Source organism: Corvus moneduloides, chromosome Z, assembly GCF_009650955.1.
Source record: "Corvus moneduloides isolate bCorMon1 chromosome Z, bCorMon1.pri, whole genome shotgun sequence".
In the NCBI taxonomy this organism is placed as follows: Eukaryota; Metazoa; Chordata; class Aves; order Passeriformes; family Corvidae; genus Corvus; species Corvus moneduloides.
Window position 1 is genome coordinate 49,098,397 of NC_045511.1, and position 11,938 is coordinate 49,110,334.

Consider the following 11,938-nt stretch of genomic DNA (forward strand, 5'->3'; position numbering starts at 1 on the left):
TTGTCTGTGTAATTTCCTCTAGGTTCAAGCCATGACCTGAGGCTGTTTCACTGAACCAAAGAACTCCAGACTATCTCTTTCACCTCTAGGCCTTTTTTCCCCCACATATTTGCACAGGAAAATATTTTATCCCTTTTTAAGGGAATTCCTAAAATTTTTCCAAAATGAATTGGGAAATTCTTCTGTGTGTGTGTGTGTGTGTGTGTAAGTTCACTAAGATATAATTTGATTTTGAGATTGTATTCATAATTCTTTTGCAGGAAATTGCCATGAGTCCTGGAAGTTTCATGAGGCCCTTTATTTATAGCAAGAAGACTTGCTTTGGGGAATCTGTACTAACCATTCTAGTTATTTCTGACTAACACATATTGGTGATTCCTTATTACCCACAGAAAAGCTAGTTATGATACGAGTAAAGCTGCCTGTATTCTAGGATGCTTTGTATGAATGCTCTTAGCTTTTCATTGTGGCTCTGATATACTCATCCTGTTTAGTTTTATTCTATGTTAAATGATGTCATTTATGTGTTCAGCACTCTATAATTAATAAAATGTCATTTAAACCACTGTGTGGAACTTAAAGGTATGACAGTAGAGGCCAGTACTTACATTCCTGGCAAATGTGAAGTTAAAGAGTTAATAACACTAGGTTCAGGCATGACTCCAACTGTATTTTCTGTAAGACTTGTGCCTTGGGCAATAGAACCAACAGAAACTTAGAACTTCCTGATCTATCAGTGCTCTTTGAATTTTTATCTTTTACTTTTTTTCTAAACAAATATGTGGGAATAAGTAGCTCATGCTGTCAGGAAAAAAATCCTTTCCAAACCCAGAGGTCATTTATGACTTTGCTTTTTAGCTTTAAACAGCATATTACATAGTCAAAATTGCTGATTCAATCTTTCTTTGTTAATTCTTTTGGTAGACTATAACTGCTTATTGTAATAATCTTGATACTGACTCAATTCAGAAAATTCTCACTGGCTTTTAGTTGCAGTAAAACCTTGCAGTGTAGTGTTATCACTCTGAATGTAGTGTCTTTCAGAGCAAGGTGATTGTGGCAGCTCAGTAACTTACTTGGTTTTTGCAACTGCAAAATATCTGTGTTAATGATTCAAAATCCTCCATGGCATAATCAGCCTCTGGGAGGGAAAGCTGCTGATCTGCAGGCTTTCTGGCAGGGTCCTTCTCTTTCTAGGCTGTGCAAAAGCTCCAAACTTTTATTTAAATATCAGTATGTGTTGAGTTTGATTTTTTAATTTTATTTCCTTTGTGCTTGCAGTAGCCTACAATGAAGTACGAGACTACTGGATTTTGTGACTATTATCCATCTTTATGATATTTCTTATATCAAAAATATTTATTGTATCTTTTGTATTGATTATATTTTTCTGATATTTCATATTACTGATTTTGACTCCTTTGGGGAAGGTTTTATTATTCAGTGTTATTTTTATGCATATTCCAATATTAGCCCTACCTTTTTTGGAGAGCTCTATGATCATTTTCCAGAGCGAGGTTCTTGAGGTTATCTCCATAACATATATCTGCTATAACCATGGTAGATAAGAACATGACAAGTAGATTTCTAGCAACAGAATTCACTTTTCTTCAGCAGTATTTAACAGATACATTCATCATATCTTCTATACACAAAAAAAAATGGAAAAGATGAGAGTTTGCCTGTGTTATAACCAAAAGGCTTTACTCTTTCATGCTATTCACTTTTTTCCATATTCTGCAAAATAAATGAGGTCTCAGCAGTCAGACCATCTTATATTTGGCAGTACTATAAACTGAAAGTATCCACAGGGTAAGTCCTCAAAAAAAAAATCACTCCTCTTAAAAAATGTCCAGAAAATCTTCAGTTTTATATATATGATTCCAGAGAATATTTTACTGTTTCAAAAACTCATGTGTTTGTCATGACGTCCATCAACATATTTTCTGTATTAGTTAAGTCAATGTATACTTCATTTTTGTCAATTTGCCATAATTTTTCCTAGACTTTTTATAGTGTCTAGCATATTGTCTTCATCTCTCTACTAACTTGTTAAAACTTTGAACTTTTAGCTCATGTTTTCTCTTAGAAATTGGATTTTACCCTCTCCCTGACTCTCTGAGTCTTGTGAATAAAACGCGTGAAATTACAAGTGTGGGGTTTTTTAAATTCAAATACGAGATATTAATGGAAATAATTTGAAAATACTAGACTAAAAGTAATGGGAGTTAGATATAATGTGAAATTTTATCTGTTCTCATGCTTAATACAAAAAAAAGAAGTCTTCAATGGAAAACTGATTCTGGTCTGGATTACACATTAACTGGGAAAAATCCAATACAAAATTATATATTTTGAAAAAAAGTCTATACTTATTCTCTTTATTATGATAGCCTAGAACAATTAAACTGCAAAAAAAAGTTACTTATAACCTCTCTAAAGACCATCCCTGATAGTGTATGGTCAGAGCATTCTCTAGCTTGTAAAAGTCACATCCTAATTTATCATTTTTCTCAGGGGTCCTTCTGTCTTCTACAAAGCTGATGCATGGCACATGCCATGGTTATTTTAGTTTCTTGCACAGTGCATCAGTCCTTTTCCCTAATAGCTGTGCTTCAAAGATTTTAGGTATTTCAGCTAGAACAATTTCTCCCTGTGGGTTATAAAATAGAGTTGAAAACCACAAGTGGTTCCACTCTGTTTAAGAATGCCTATTCATCACCTTTATTCCCCAAACTCTGTGATGCCTGACCCTTTCATTTTATTAGTCCCTCCAGGAGAAGAATCAGATCATAAACTGTCACAATTACTTCAGAGAGAATTTACTAGAGAAGATGGTTGTAACATCAGAACTAGATGAGGAGAAATAGAAAGATCTTCAGCATTAGTTAAATAAATGGTGAAAGAGCTTTTACCTCCTCTGACACAGAAGTTAGCTACTAGAGGAATATTCTTAAAATGCATAGTTGAAGCAACATACTTATTCATGTCAATGTCATTTAGTCATCACAGACACGCTATGAAAGAACACGAATAGGTATTTATTCCAAGCAGTTCTTTACTTTCTATTTCTACTCTGAAGGTCAAACTCCCCCTATAAATTATTTTTTTATAAGTTTTCTCTATTCTTGGTTGGTTCTTTTGATTTTTTTTTTCCTCATAATTAACAAGAGCATGTAATGCAACATGCTCGTTCAGTATTGCATTTGTTTTTAGCATTAAAAAGTTGTGCTCTAAAGAGCCAGTAAGCCAAAACTTTGGAATGTATTATTTCAGTAAAGGATTTTATGAGGAGGCTAGACATTTCAGATTAAGATTTGGCTCTAATTGTATTTCAGAAGAGCAGTTTTTCAATCAGAACATTAATTTTGTGTGTGGGATATTTCACCTTATTTGATATTTTTGCAAGTAATGTATAATTTGGGTGGTCAAACAGAGATGGAATTCAATTAATACACTCAGCTGAAGTGTGTAGATGGAATTCAATTAATACACTCAGCTGCAGTGTGTAGCTGTCTGAGTAACTGAAAATTAACCTCTCTGGAGCTGTGTCTCTCTGGTTTCCTCACAGATATTTCTAGAAAGGTCCTGCTTTTATTTTGCTTGGAATTCCTGTTTTTCTGGTCTGATATGGCTTCATGTGTTCAAGTGTCACGGGTGTTTGAGTTTATGGATTTTAGGCCAGTTTCTGTAAAGGGAAAAAAAATATTAACTGTTATACTTTAAAAAGGAATGAAACAAACTAACTCTTAATTATTTATTTAAATCATGTAATAAAATATATTGTAGCTTATTTGCATAATAATGTTACTGTAACAGAAATATGTGTCTTTCTCTGCAGCTATGTGTCAGTGAAACTAGTTCATTCCAACATGAAGTTTCTAGACCAGATGGAAAAAACTAGCAGGGAAGACAGGTTTATAGAGAATTGGAGTGCCTACTACTTATCTTGGGGTTTTGCCTGCTGAAAACTTGAAACTGGGCCTGTGTACACTAGCTGTAATTAATCTGTTCAACTTGGGTTTTGTTAAGTTTGTGAACTCCATGGATAAAAGAACTACCAGCCACGTCAGCAGTGTTGGTGGAAGAGACGGCGACCACCTTTTTATTATCTGAGTTATATACAATAGCTCATGTTTTCAAGAATGATTAGATTCTGAGTTTTGTAGTTTTGTAGTTTGTAGTATTCATGATTTTTCTTTTGTTCCCTGAAAACGTTACTCTCTTGTGAATGTATTGTGATGTTGGCTTTTCGCATATTACATAATTGTTATGAATGTATTGTGATGTTGGCTTTGTTTTCATGTTCCTTAATGTTAGAAAAACTTTACCTAGATTCTGTAATGTAATACATGATATAGAATGTCTATTGTTTATGTAGTCAATTTAGAAAAGATAGGCAGAGAAAGCCTTCACATTCCTGGAGTATCTTATCAGAGAAGAAGAAGAAGACAGGAAACCAGAGAGAAGAATTTATGGAGGGAGCAGAGGCGGAATGGAGCCAAGGAGGAAGATAAGGCTGATGGGATGATACACAGAAACTCCAAAGAATTTATGAATCATGCATGATTGTGATGAATATGCAATAAGAGATGTACTTTTAAAGACTATCTTTTGGATGTAGAGGTGTGTGCCTTTGGATCTCTGCCAAAGCATCCGGCCGTAATACCCTTTTTGCTGCTGTCTCCTAATTGTCCCTTTTATTAAACTTTCCTTAAAATTTTACTAAGAGTGAACCTCATTTTTCACACTTCTGAGAACACAATTACAATTTTCTGGATTTGTATATCCCTTTATAGTAACCCAAAAAATTAATTAGTTATTTAACGTATATATGTGGTGTGATGCCAGAAGTACACCTGGGAGTGCTGGGGACCTGTATCATCTCTTCCTTACCCAGTATTATAAGAATATTTAATGTTTCATCATATGTGGAATCAAAGATTTTATAATATTCTTTTAATGTAATCACATTCATTGAAGAGTAGTTAACGAGCTAAGATTTTTTTACAGGCAAAAAGAACAGCCCATCAGACAATCAGTCTTTTACCTCCAAAATTGCCAAATATCTCGAACATGGGTTGAGTAATAGGAATACTTTTCAAAATATCCTTTAGGAGAACATTATTAATGAATTTGAGTTCAACCATGAGCATGTGTCAAGAAAAAGAGGACAGTATCCTTGACTTTGGCATTCCAACTTTAGGTAAAGATACATCACTCTGTTTTAATTACGCTGGTAACGCTTTGGAAAACTTTGAACAATGGTGTCCATGAACGGTAGCATTATATTATCATTTTAGCTGCTTTGAAGAACTTAAGTGTTCTCATGAATATAACAAAAACAACCTGCATTATGCTGATGGTTTTGAACTTGCTACCTCAACACAGTGACCTTGATTTGAAGTACGAACAATATACAATGGAAATGGGGCAGCATGCTCAATATGATACAGTTCCACCAGCTCCATTGCAGTAAGGTGCCAGCTCAGCCTTGGCACAGCTGGAATATATATGCAATGAGGAATACTTAACAGTCAATTTTTCCCTTTCTCAGGGTAGTTAAATAATTGTCTGATGTGTTTTTTGTTCTTACCTTATCCTTTTTCACATCAAAACTTCAAATCAGCAAAAAAATGTGTCCTTCAATGCAGATGAAAGTGAAATAAAAAACATTTCTGACCCTTGTTACATGTACCCTCTAGATTTGAAAATTTGTTCTAAATAGAGCAATATTTATGTTGTACAATATGGAGTATGGGGTGATTGCCATACACTACTGAAAAGCTGTCCTCAGGTTTTATAGATCCTTATGCCTAAAAAGAAGATGCTAAATACCTCCTTGGGAGATGTGTATTTTAGTGAGGGTATTTCAGCTTAAAAGACCATTGTATAACCTGCTTAAGTAGATATGATTTTAATAATTTTATGTTATCCCTGCCCTCGTGGGCGTCAACAGCTCTTGCCAGTTTAGCGTTGTTGGAAAAACTTACTTAATATCCCTTCCAGTCCTGTGTCCAGGCCAATTATGAAGATGTTGAAGAGCATGGGGCTGAGGATGGAGTCCTGCAGAACCCCACCAGTGACAGGTCACCAGTCTGGTGTCACCCGATTTACTGCAACCCTTTGTGCCTGACCTGTGAGCCAGCTGCTCACCCATCACATGCTGCGTTTACCCAGCTGTGTGCTGAATGTTTTATCCAGAAGGATTCTGGGAGGGACTATATCAAAAGCTTTGTTGAAATCTGTCAACTGATTCTCTTGATCAATGAGGTGGATTACCTAGTCATAAAAGGAAATCGGATTTTACAAGCAGGGTTCTAATTCCATCAGAGCTTGTGTCCTGAACTGATGTCTGACTACACAAAAAAAATCTTTGTATTCTTCCAGGCTATATAAAATGAACTTTTATTTTTCTGATCTCTCCCCTATCCTCCTGGGGACCAGTGAACTAGTGGCGGCATGATCTTTAGTTGGCAGCTGGTGTCAGAATATGACACCCAGGGTTAGGAAGAAGAGTGCAATGACAGATGAATATTTCCTCCTCTGTAGTGTAACATCTTGTTCATCTTGGGAAAAAGGATGACTTTCTTTTTCTGATCTAGGAAGTGTTGAAGTTTGCAAACATCCAACCCTGGACAAAACTTTGCTTCTTGCAGCTCATTGTCCCCTGTGTGATTTTGAGCAGAAAAATAGGCTTCCTGTTAAGGTCTTTAATAAGTCTGATTCCAGTGTTGACAGAAAGCCAGGTCTTAGAAGCAGCTGATGAGAGAGCAGCCTAATAATGTTCTCAACTTTCTTTCAAAAGGAGTATAGAGTGAAAAATTTATTGGATACGTTTGTTACCATCCTTGGTAAATTCATCTAAGATTTTATCTTTAACCTGTGTGCTAATCCCAGTGGGACTAGAAATATGTGTAATGACCTAAATCAAAGTTTACAAGAAAGCAACAGTTTGGAAAAGTTGGAAAAACAAATGGAAGAAATGTCCTTTGAAGTGCCAAATGTTGATAGAATTTGCATTTCTTTTTTCTTTTTTTAATTTTTTTTTAAAGTGTGGTACTTCTTGCATTTATTATTTTTCCTAATTATCACTCAGTTTTTGTCATTAGTTGCTTGTGAAGCTTTATAAAATAAAGCCTATGGCTAATAAAGTACAGAGGCTTATATATGGTTTTAAACACAAATAACCCTACTGACTTCAAGAAGAGTGAGTCATATGTAGTAAGATTTTAATTTTGATTAGGAGTGCACCTCTGAAAACAATTTTCTGATAGTTCCTATTTTTGTTACTGTGCGTTTTCACACAGCCTTGAGTGCATATACTTGGTTTCTGTCATAGGAAATGGAATTAGAAGACAGACTTTAGGGATATATTTAATATAAAATGCACAGATCTTCTACTGCAATTTTGTGGAATACATTGGCTTTAATTTTTATTTCAGTTTTAGCAGCTACTGATCTTATTCCTGTTTCCCTCCTAAGTTGATCTTTGTGACATGTTTTTCCTATTTCCTGTTTTTATTTCAAAAATTGAATTTTCACCATATGATCCGTAAAAATAATGGAGTCCTGAAATAAACTCTGAGGAAACAGAGGATAAAATTAGTCTGATGAGCCAAAAAGTTAAAAAAATTTAAAAAGCAGCTTATGTTGCACCATTTTAACTGTGTTTAAGTAAAATGGTTACTACATCTCTAGGTATGTCCAGGAAAGAGAGGATGAAAAATTTAACATAATTTTAAACACTATGTGCCCATAGGGATTTCTTTTACTTCAGTGTTTTTGTGACAGATTTATTTGTTTCAAAACAAAAAATATTACAAGGAACACTTTGGAAAGGATAGCCTGACAAAATGCAATAAACAATTTTGTCCCTGCTTTATTTTTTTCAACAGTGATTTCTTACTTAACTATAGAACTGAAATTAGTTGAATTGACAAAACAGTCAAATTTGGGAGAAATAGCTGAATCTCTGTGTGTGTATAAAACAAGAACTAAAGAATGAGTCTGATATCATCCGTTCATTATAGAAATGGCACATTAAACTGTTATGGGGAACATTTTAAATGGCTTCAGTAATTTATTGCTTTCCAGTGATCTTTCAAGCATGCACAAAAAGACATTGTCTCAATTTCTTCAAAATTGCTAGGCCCAATATTGAATAGTTTGTGTAACAGTCATAATGCAATACATACAAGAAAAACTCAGGGTTTTTTTCCCCACATTTTTAGGCTGAAGCCCTAAGCCCGCCAGCCTGTCCTCAAAGGGCCAGTGCTCCAGCCCTGACCATCACGATGCTGTTCTGCAGAGCTCACTCTGGTTTCTTGATGTCTCTGGCACTGCTGGATACAAAATTGCACCACTATCTGTGATCCAAAGAGAGCAGAGTGGAGGAGAAAGTCCTTTCTTGTAGCCATCCCTGCTGCAATGCCACACCACTGGTTTGAGCGAGTTTCAGGAAATTCTGCTTGTGATTACAGAGCAGGTTTAATCTCATGGGCTAAAATAGAAAAATACATCTCTGTCTCAAAATATACAATGCTTTCCTTAGAGAGAAGGCAAATTTGGCAATTAATGATCTCATGCTTGAAAAACGTGCTGTGAAGGAGATCACCAGCATTTTTTTCCTGCAATTTGGACAGTTAAAATTAAGTACATAACAGAATGTAGGACCATAATTTTAAGAACATACTTATTAATTTTATACAGTTTTCTAGCAACATTTCTGCTCAAGATTGAATCTTCTGCTTGCCAAACTTCATCCATCATCAGTAATGTTTGCTGATTTTAAAAGTCAGTGTATGGAATCTAAGTAGCATTGACTCATGCTTGTGAAAAATCTAATGTCTTAACTACTTGGCAATGCACATAACAACTTTTGTTGTATCCTGAGATTTCTGAAAGGCTTACTGATATTTATTACATATTTATTTACTATGGGCAGAGTTGGTGCCATATTCTTCTGTTTTGGCACAGTCTGGTTCAAAGTCAAGTAGCCTGGGAATAGAATTTTGTATAAAAGTGCCCAGCTTCCTAGTGATCCCTAACTCAGACTTTATGTTTTCTAGAAAATAGGTACTGTTCGCAGTGAACTAATTAGCCACATCATTTTACAGAAATCTGCTCTGTAATCTGCATGCCATCTGTTCACTTTAGTCCAGAAAAAACAAACTTTAACTCAGCTCTGTAATTATGTCACAAATCATTTCAGTTTGTACATAGCTGTCTTTTCTCTTTAAAAAAGTGCGTCAAAATAAGCATCTACCTGTGCAAAACGTGTTCTTGATGGTGTCACATGCAAAGCCCTACTTAATGGATGTGCTTGACGTACACTCTTCAAGACACAGTAATCTATATTCTCTATGCTAATTTTGAGATATACCTTATGGCTGTTTCTCAGTGTCTCAGTACCAGGAATAGTGATCTCATAGCATGAGGAGAGCAGGTTACTTGTATACTGTGCTAATTATAGCCCCAGTCAAAGAATCAAATAAAGCACTACATTAAAAGCATCTCAAAAACCATATTAAAAAAAAAAAAAAAAGGAAGCACAGTGACGTATCTACTGAAACAGAAAATTCACACCACTTTCAATCATGAGACCCCCATCAGTAGCTACAGCCAACCAGTTACTTCAATTTGCAAATTTTCAAGGTTTTTTCTTTCCCTTTCTCATATTTTTGTTTCAAGGACATTCTGAATTTTAGCAGTTTGAAATGTTTTTCTAACAGTTACCTGATTTATTTGTAAGTAGGGAATATATGGCTTTTCTCATTTGACCAGTTTGTTTAAACAGCTCTTTCAGCTTCCTGGTGTTCATATCTATGCATTTGTTGAAAGTAATCCATAAATTTGATGTAGGTCTCCAGGGGTTTTCTCTGTCAGACTGCATTCCTCTAGCTTAACTAGAAGATCTCTTGTCATATGAGGTAATACACTGCAGGAGGAGTTCTTTACCATCCTAACACAAGTCATCAGAACCCATTATGGATTGAATTTCTCTTTATTAAATAAAATATCCGGGGAGAAATGACGGCAAATAAAACTTCAAAGGGATATGACCTGAATTACATACAACATTCAAATGACAGTTCAGTGCTAAGTGACATAAAAGAAGGAAAAAAAGCACCTGTTTACCTAGGAGGCTGGTCTGGAACTTATTTTGCATTCCTTCAACATGAAACATAGTAGTAAGATATTCTTTGCTGTTTCAACAGAGTAACGCTTGTAAAGAGAGGCTTCAGTCAATGGAACACTTCAAAAAATGGTTAGTTCTTTTATGTCTTTTCATTTTTTGATAGCCTCTGGGAATGTATTGGATTTAGACTAAATCACATGGCAAAAATTTTATTACTCTTTCCAAAAATATGGTCATGTATGCTTTTGCTACTCTGCCCTTACAGAAAAATTGATTGCATAGTATAGTATTTCCAGCACTTTCTATTCATAGAAGTATTTAGACAGCTGGCATTTTGTTCTTGAGTCTCAGCTTTAGGCAGCAGAATTGGGCTAGTAGATAAAGTTACTCTTAAAATTTGTGCAATGTCTCTAGCCATTTGCACAATTTTGAAGGCAAATATTTTAATCCATTACTTCAATCATCTTTCAGTTTATGGAATATCTCTGAAAGGAAGACTCTCAATTTTTGTAATTATTTTAAAAAAATATTCAAATATTTATTTCAGGAATTTCATAAAATAAATTACACTGCAGTTTTTATGCATATTCAAATTTAAAACGTCATTGCTTGGTCAAAAAGTTCCCACATAGTGGATAAGATCTCTCTAATTTGCATAATGAAGGAATTCTTGATGGAATTTGCCTGTGTAAAATTTGCCTGTTCCTAGTCATCTCTGACAATCTAGCTTGAAAGTTATGCTGCAGTGTCTATCTTGGTCAACAAAATTCATGTTAATTCAAAACACAAGGTGGCAAAACCTTATAGTTGTAGTAAAACAAACTTGTAGTAAATTTGTCTTAGGCTGATTTTGCATTGGCAGAAGTCAGTGGTAGCTACATCTCTTCGTGATTTATAAAGACTTTAAGTCAGACTCCTAAAAAGACAAATAGATTTGCCTGTTTTTCTTTGTTGGTCACAGGTCCATTGCTACTGTTGTTTTCATTGGCTTGGATTATGGAAGAGAAAGGGTAAATCAGTGTGCAGACACGGTGTCACTGGTGACATCTTGGTCTAGCTGAAGGTGTTGCTGCTTACTGAAAGAAGGTTGCACTAGATGACTTTGAGAGGTCCCTTCCAAACCAAACCATTCCATGATTCATGATTCTATGTTCTTTCCTTCATGCTTGCAAGCAAACTTCAAGATGATCCAGTCTAGGACTCTTGAGGTGGGTGGTTCAGTGTTGTGCTAACCACAGCTATGTCACCTTTGATTTGTAACTAACTGATGGTTGAGCAGTTTAAAATGTGAGTATTCAGTATTCAGTTCTATCTGTGAAAAAAATCTTGGTGAAATACAGTTAATATCCTGAGTACTTTTAATGAATTTCTCAAACTCAAACAAGGAAATATCATCTGGGTCTTACTTGTTTTAACATTTGCCATCTTGTCATGGAGAATTATTTATTTTCAAAGAATACTTTACACAAAACTTTGGTAAGAGCTTCCAACAAGCATCTAACAAGTACAAAATAATGGTTAGAAAATTCATGTGCTGCCAGCATGGAATTCTGTAGAACCTGGAAGAGTGAGTGCTGGGCAGAGATTTTTCTCTGGACCTTTTATCTAGCATTTGCTGTTTTAAGAATAATGATGGTACAGCAGTTTGGTCTTTAACAATGATTTTGCCCTTATTTAGGATTCTTAAGAGCTTGTGTATCTTGAAAAATGTTTAATTGCCTTTAAATTTTTATCGATTTTGTAATTACCTCACTGAGCAGTGTCAGATAAGTGTCAGATTAGTGTCAGATAAGAAAA